This window comes from Mus pahari, chromosome 21 (assembly GCF_900095145.1).
Source record: "Mus pahari chromosome 21, PAHARI_EIJ_v1.1, whole genome shotgun sequence".
In the NCBI taxonomy this organism is placed as follows: Eukaryota; Metazoa; Chordata; class Mammalia; order Rodentia; family Muridae; genus Mus; species Mus pahari.
Genome location: NC_034610.1, coordinates 31,961,614 through 31,969,857, shown reverse-complemented (window position 1 = coordinate 31,969,857; position 8,244 = coordinate 31,961,614).

Sequence of the window (8,244 nt, the reverse complement as noted above, 5' to 3'; positions counted from 1 at the left end):
CTCGAACTCAGAAATCCGCCTGCCTCTGCTTCCCGAGTGCTGGGATTAAAGGCCTGTGCCACCACTGCCCGGCTATATATAGCTTTAATGAGCTTTTTTTTCATGTGGGCTGATGGCACTCTACCCCAATTTGAGACAAAAGAAGTTCCACCTCACGCCCTCCCCCCCCTTTTTGTTTGTTTGTTTTTGAGACAGGGTTTCTCTCTGTAGTCCTGGCTGTCCTAGAACTCACTCTGTAGACCAGTCTCGCCTCCAACACAGGAATCTGCCTGCCTGTGTCTCCCAAGTGCACCGCCAATGCCCAGCTTAGAGAAGATATTTTTGAGTTGTTGGTTAGGGCTGTCTAAGAGAATCCCAAGACATATAGCCCAATTCTTCTGCCCTTGGTTACCACCAGAGTCGGAAAATAGTCTCTGTTGCTAAAAGACACTGTGTTCTTTAGAAACAGGGCCCAGAGGCCCCTGAGCTGGGACTGACCAGAAGTTCTCTTCCCTGAGGGCCCAGCTTTCATGGTTCCAAGAGTTTACCTGTGAGGTTCAACAGGAGAGAGACAACCCACAGTTTGACCCAGCTATGGATGCTTATGGACCACATCACTGACCAGCATGACACAGTAGCCCTATAAGTGCAGTGATGGCACACATCCCTTGGTAGTAGACAGCAGCTCTCATTGAACCTAAGACATGCTCATCAAGGCACTGCAAGCCTGGCTAACCAATCAGTGCGGAGGTCATGTTCCTCTAGGAGAATCTACAACCACCACCTCAGAAAGCCAGCAGAAACCCTAACAACCATCCCTACACATTTGTCCTGAAACCCAGTAAGTGCGTCCTTCACCCCCATCAAGGAAGCTTCTCTTTGAAAATGATGGAGCCCACTGCAGGCAACCACAACCAATCAATATGCAGAGTTGTGGAGCCCAGTCCCAAGGGAAGTATCTTCAAAACTGTGCCATACCTAAGGCTCAGGGAGCCCTGCAGAAGAGGAGATGGAATTCCACTGTGCTCCCTCTAGATGAGCAGTCAGTGCTCTTAACCCCTGAGCCAGATCCAGGCCCCCAGAGCCTGCTTTTGATTGGGATAATTTTATGTTTGTAGGGCTTTCCTGAAGGTCTTAGATCCCAGTGTCACAGAGCTCAGGGGAAAAGCTCAGCCATGCTGATAAGATAGCAACTGTCTTCAACTGGGAGGTGGAGGTAAAGGAAGGAGGTGGAGGTGGGGGAGGGGCAGAATGACTAGGGAGGGATGTGGAGGGGGCTGGGCGAAGGGGGCTAGAAACAGGACAGGAGAGGGCAGTGTGATGGGGAAGGGACCTGGAGGAGCAAGTGAGTTTGGGATTCAGCTGCAGGAGGAGGGAAGCCCCTGGGAAGTGCAGCATGGCTGGAGGAGATCAGGGGGTGCCTTAGGTAGGGCTTCCATTGCTGTGAAGAGACACCATGACCAAGGCAACTCTCATAGAGGCAAACATTGAACTGGGGCAGCTTACAGGTCAGAGGTTCAGCCCATTATCTTCATGGTGGGAAGCATCGAGGTATCCATGTAGTTGTGGGACTGGATGATCCAGAGGCAGCCAGGAGAAAACTCCTTTCTGCAGGCAGCTAGGAGGAGGGTCTCATTTCATGCTGGGTGGAGCCTTAGCAGAGGGGGAGACCTCCAAAGCCCAGCTCCACAGTGACACACTTTCTCCAATAAGGCCACACCTCCTTCAATAAGGCCACAGTTCCTAATAGCAGTGCTTCCCAATGGCCAAGCTTATTGAAAGCACCACAGAGGGGAACACAAGATAGGCAGGCGACTGAGAGGGCCACTGGTGCTGTGGCTGATGAATTCAGGACAGAAATTGTTTAGGGGTGATTCAGTTGCTGTGGGCCTGAACATGGCCTGGGACATGGCCCAAGTCTCATTCTAGCAGCAGGCTCCGCCTCCACCTAGTGGAGAGGAGTACTGAGCTCAAGGAAAAGCCAATGGAAAAGCTTTCTGAGAGTGAGTCACCACCTCACAGGGAGGGGTGATTGGGGCGGGCAGGACCAAGCCGGCACAGTGCGATCCGGGCAGGCAGGAGGAAGAGTGGTACTTATTCAAGTCTCCACATAGTGCCAGTCCTCTCAGCGATCCTCAAGGAGCGACAAGCAAGCCACCGAGACCCCCGAAAACTGCTGGGGTTCACAGCCCTGGTGCCTGGCATTTTTGTGACTCTTTGAGCGGGCTCCTCTGCAGGGTAGCACAGAATCCTCACCGCTTCGCCTCGAAACTCGCAGGTTACAGCTGTTGCTCAGAGAGGGATGGCAAAGAATGCAGCTTCCAGTCTTTCCCCAGGGACTCCACTCCTTTTGGTTCTTCCGTGTTTTCTGAGCTCCATCACGTGTGCGGGTGAGTTTCAAAGTTTTAAATCCCGGGGGCGGGGTCGGGTCGGTGGCAGGGCGGCAGGGCGGCAGGGCAGCTTCGTCCTCTTCCCTGTTACTTCTCTCAAAGGGGCCACCGAAGTTGTAAGTGATGGAGGGGGTGTCGGGGCAGCGGGAGGGAGGCACGCTGGATTAATCACTGGGTAGCCTCGTCCTCTCACCCGTGTGGCCACTTGTGGACATAGTTCCTCCCATTTCCTGCCTGAGGAGCTTCAGCAGTGATTACAGGAGGGCCTGTCGCACAGGACAAAAGAGGAGGGGAAGATACCAGAGGGAATCTCTGCTGAAGCCCTCAGTTCTCAGGCCTGCTGTGATACTCAGGAATCCTAAACCAAGTCCCTAGGCTACATTTGATTGTCACTGTGCCAGTAGGCGGTCTCAGGCAGCTTCGGAGCGCCTAGGACTTTGCCCTGAAGGCTGCTCTTACTGTGCTCTGAAGACCGCCTCCCCTGGTGCTCTTTGCAAGCCCCCAGCCATTCTGGGACCTCTTTGCCCTTGAACTTCCTTTCATGGTATGTAGGAGCTTCCAGGATCAAGGCAGTCACAACCATTCATGTTTTCACATGTTTTACCCGTGTTCTTGTTTTGTTTGAAGGCAAGATTTCACACCACTTCCTAAACTACAGAATTTACAAAGCTCCCTTCTCTCCCTGGTCTCCCTGCTGGGAGAGAGAAAATCTGTTATCATTAGTGGAATGACACTGCAAAGATAAAGCCTTCCAGGGAAGGTCTCATGTTCAGGAATAGTTGACCAACAAATAAGCCATGAATTAGTGTGTGTGTGTGTGTGTGTGTGGTTTTATTTGGTTACAGTTGGGTGGTTTCTTTTGTTTTTTTGTTTCTTCTTTTTGGGTGATATTGAATTTTATTATTATTATTTTTTTTTTTTAGGTTTTGGGCACCTGTAGTTATACTTGGTTTTTGTTTTTGTTTTTGTTTTAGAAAGAACTGAAAATTGCATGTTTAGCAAGTAGGGAGGAGAGAATCAGAAAGTGCTTGAGGGAGGGGAAGATATGATTAAAATACATTTAAATTTTAAAATGGTTTTAAATGCTAACAAATAAAAAAGGTACATTTTACTTATAAACCCAAAGGATGTCATGTATTAGATCTAATGCTTGAGAATAAGGGGCTTTCCTTTCCTTCCAGGTCCCCATGAGCAAACCAAATGCTCTACCCCTGAGCTAGGGTCGTCAGGACCAGCAAGTACCAATAGCTATAGGTCCTTAGATGGGCTTGAGAAATAGAGACAAACTGACATGACTAGAAAGCTACAGAGAGACAGAAACGACGGGTTTTTAAAAATGTAGTGTTTAATTTTGATGTTCTTCCGGATTTCTTTATTTTGTTCTGCCCTGGGAAGGCAGCTTTCAGACTCCTCTTCATCTGTTTTGTCTTTAATTATTAAAGTCCAGACACATCTGGGTTGGCTAACCATCTATCTGCATTTAAGACCTTTGTGTTATATTAGCCATGCCCCCCTTATGCAGTCAGACCTCAGGCTGTTCCTTCCTTTCTCCCTCCTTAGTGGACCACTGTTCTTGATGTTACTGCTCCTAACGATCAATCCTGATTGGAATTTCCTGTACCTTGTTTGCTTGGACTCAGGAATACAGACTCCTAACTCCACCCCCAGCATTAAGCCCTCAGCATCCCTGAGCTTCCACCAATGCTGGTGTCCTTCTCCCTGGTCATTCTCACTATTCTTCTCGACATGGCAGCTCCCACATCCCACAGAGCAGCATGGACTCTGCACATTTCCCAGAATGCTTTGCTGTTCCATCCACTCTGACACTTGAATGTCTCTGAGATTATCAACACCACTCTTCTACTACCGGACTGAACAATTCTAGGTTCTCCCTTGTACTGGTCCTGGTCTGGTACTCAGGGACATCCTATGGCCACTTCCAGGAAACCATCCCCAGAAAACTGCATTGGGTCCAGGGCATCTGGCACTGTGTTGCTGTAGTTACTGTGATGAAACACTCGGCCCAAGAGCAACTAAAGGAGGAAACAGGTTGCCTTGCTCAGCGTTCTGTTGCTGTAAAGAGACTCCGTGACCATGCCAACTCCTACTGAAGACAGCATTTGATTGAGGCTTGCTTATGCTTCCACGATTTAGTTCATTATCCAATTGGGGAGGCACCTGGTGGTATGCAGGCAGACATGGTAGCTGACAGTTCTACCTCCAGATCCAAAGGCAGCAAGAAGCCAGAGTCTCTGTGCTTGGAATGAGCTTTTTGAAATCTCAGAGTTCTTCCCCAGTGACACACTTCCTCCAATGAGGCCAGACCTACTCCAAAAAGGACACATTCCTAATCCCTCTCAGGTAGGGCCATACCTTAATGATCAGACATTCAATATTTGAGTTTATGGTGAGTGTTTTTATTCAATCCATCACCTTGTACCTTGTGGTCCCCTTAGGCTTGTAGCCATATCATAATGCAAATATGCATTCAGGCCAACTTAAAATGTCTCCATGGTTTGTCACCGAATCAACCCCATTTAAAAGGCCAGAGTTCAAAGTCTCTTTTGAGACTCATGGCAACTTCTTCACTGTAACCCCTGTAAAATTAAAATTACAAGCAGATCCCACACTTCTAACCTACTATGGCACAGAGTATGCATTTCTGTTCTGAAAGGGAGAAAACAGAGCATAGCGAGGAAATGCTTGGCCAGAGCAAGACGGATGACCTGCAGGTCCAACTTCAGACCCCACATCTTCATGTCTGATGTCAACCTGCTCTTCAGAGCACCCAGTCTTTCAGCTTTGCTGACTGCAACAACTTCTGTCCCTCGTGCTGCTTCTCCCCCTGTCAGCAGCTCTCCTTGGTAGGTAGGCCATGACTCTGTCATCTTTGTAATCATGGGGTCTGGAGTGAAATCCTGGCTTCACCGTCACAGCTTCACACAGTGGCCTTTCTGAGCCTCCACACAGGCACATCTCCGACACACGCCTGGCCTCGGTGGCTTTACTTAGCCCCACATGGATTCCACACCCCCTTCCTGTACACTTGCCTCTAAAGCTAGAACATCCCTGGCCAAAGCTGCCAAGTTTTGCTGCTTCCTTAGGCTGGAGCATGGCCCCTCATTCACACACAGTGCCACCAGCCTTTGTATCTGACAGCTTCCTCCATTGCTCAACCATCTTCCTCATCCTTTTTAAGAAGTTAGACGCTTAGCTGACTGGAGTCTTTCTCTGAGGCCACAGCTCCTTTTATTCCTTTTAGAATCCAGCTTCTCCTTACATTTTTTATCTCATTGAGCACTGGACTCTCTTCTTACACTTCCTGGGGCTCCTTTTCTGCTCAGACTGTACATTTTGTTCTTTTCCCTGCTCAGCTTGCTCCTTTTCATTATAGATAGGAATGAGAGTGACCAATGACAGCCACATGACCCAGGAATACTAAGACTTCTTGAAATCATCTCTGCTCAAGTCATTAATCCCAAACTCTTCAATTTAGCCTTAGGCAGTTTTTATTTTTGTTTTTGTTTTGTTTTGTTTTGGGTTTGTTTTTTGGACAGAGCAAAAGGCAACCACACTTCTTCACCCAAGGATCACAAGAACAGTCTTTAGGCCACTTAATACTGGTTTTCTCTTCTGAAATCTGGAGCCAGGCTGTCCTAAACCACGCTGTCTTGGGCACCACTGTCTTCCAGGCCACTTATCCCCCACTTATAATGTCCAACTGCTTTCCTGTCCTAAGTCCCAAAGTCTACAGTGTGCCCATGGTCACCATGGCCAGGCCTGTCAGAGCAATGCCCCAACTGGGTTGGAAACTGGTTTTTCAAACATCGAAGGCCAGCTCCAGTGACACTTCCTTCCATAAGGCTACAATGACTCCAACAAGGCCACACTCCTAATTTCCTTACACATCCCTATTGACCTGTGGATTTCTCTGAGCCTTTTAACACATGCCCTTCCCTACATGTTTTAGAGGCTCTGGATTTCATATTTTGTATAGCATGGTCCAGCCTCTGATCAGGATCTTTCAAGCCATTCCTGTAGCAAGTGGGTGTTATCTCCAGAAAGTTCTGTTTGCTGACCACTCAAAGTCCTGTGTGTCCAAAGCCTGAGGAGAAAGCTGAGGTAAAAGAGCCTGCACCACAGCCATGAGAACCTGAGCTGGTGCCTAGACGCCATGTACAAGATCCACGTGTGCTGCTGTGTGCTTTCCTTGTCCTGACTAAGAAGGCTGAGGCAGGGGAAGCCTGGGTCACTGGTAAGCCTGCCTTCTCTACTTGGCGAGTCTGACACATCTTAGAGATCTTGTCTGATCAATACTACTGTGGCACACTTGTAAAAGGTTATATGTTTTTTCTTATTTAAAATCTGGTGGTCTTTGTGTAAGTATTTCTAAGTCATTTGCCATTATCATCATGATTAATATCATTATTATTTTTATTATTTATTGGCACATATATATGGAATTCATAAATGATTTTTTAAAATTGCCATGATTCACTGTTCCTCATTTAGAAAAGTTTCTTTAAATAAAACTTCTAAGTGGATTTTCTTAAAGATTGCTGTTGGGTACTTCATCCTGATGTGTCCTAGTGCCATTTTCGTGACCTTTAATTCACAACCACAGAGCAATTCTCAGCTCTGGAGGGCTCATGTTCATCTCCTCCCCACTGACCCCTGAACTCCCCTGATACAGTGTATTTAGTGAGATGGAATCCCAGCCTCGCAAGGACAAATTCAGGCCTTAGGAGTGGTAGCATAGGGAATGTAGAGTGGGGGAAAGGATGGAGATAGAAAGAAAACAGATAAAAGAGGCAGAGAGGAGAAGGGAAGAGGAAGCTGGAAGGGAACAGGAAAGAATTCCTCAAACCCACCGCAGTCTACCTCATAGCAGAAGGTTCAGGGAGGGAGAAGGAAAAGAGGTTTGTTTGTTTGTTTTAAAACATCCCTTTGCATTTTTTAGTGTAATTAATTATACTGCAAACTTGTTAAAAGTTCGTTTAATAAATTATTATTTAATTTTAAATTCTAGTGCTGACACAAACACATGATAGTAAACATGCACAAGGCTCACTAATTTGTTTTTTGTTTTTTGTTTTTTTTTTTGGTTTTTCAAGACAGGGTTTCTCTGTATAGCCCTGGCTATCCTGGAACTCACTTTGTAGACCAGGCTGGCCTTGAACTCAGAAATCTACCTGCCTCTGCCTCCCGAGTACTGGGATTAAAGGCGTGTGCCACCACACCCGGCAAGGCTCACTAGGTTTTGCCTGCTTCTTTGTGCAGTCTGCTTACCAGGAGAGCTCTAGGGTACTGTGTCCTCTTTGGCTGTTAGTGAAAGTCTGGGAAATCAGGGGCCATAAGTGTGCTGGGTAAAAGGACCTAAGGAAAGTTAGGGTTTTGGGGCTTCAAGCAGCTCACAGACAGGCAGAGATCTCTCCCCGAGAATGGATTAGCTGTGTGGTTTAGTGTGGGAGAACCTGAGATCTGATGCCCAGCAGTGCTGTGTGAAGGGTGCAGTGGGAGCAGGGCTGAGCGCTGAGCTCACAGCTGGCAGCTCCCTTTCCATGCCCAGCTGCAGCATCGCCCCAGGATCTTTCCTGAACACCAGGCTCCATGTTGAATTTACCATATGTTCTAGTATGCCTCCTTTCCCTGTGGTCAGCTAGATTTTCAGTCCCAGGAACATGGTTGCTATAGGGCATATTTTATACTTCAGTACATGATATTCGTCACTCAAAGTACTTGTAAGATAAATCTCCCTGGTGACATCTATGCATCTGAGCAGTCCTACCAACCTAAGGCAGTTAAAGATGGTGCAGAATTAAGCATCCAGAAACTGGTGGAGCGCTTGATTAGAGGTTTCTCTTCCTGACCCTCT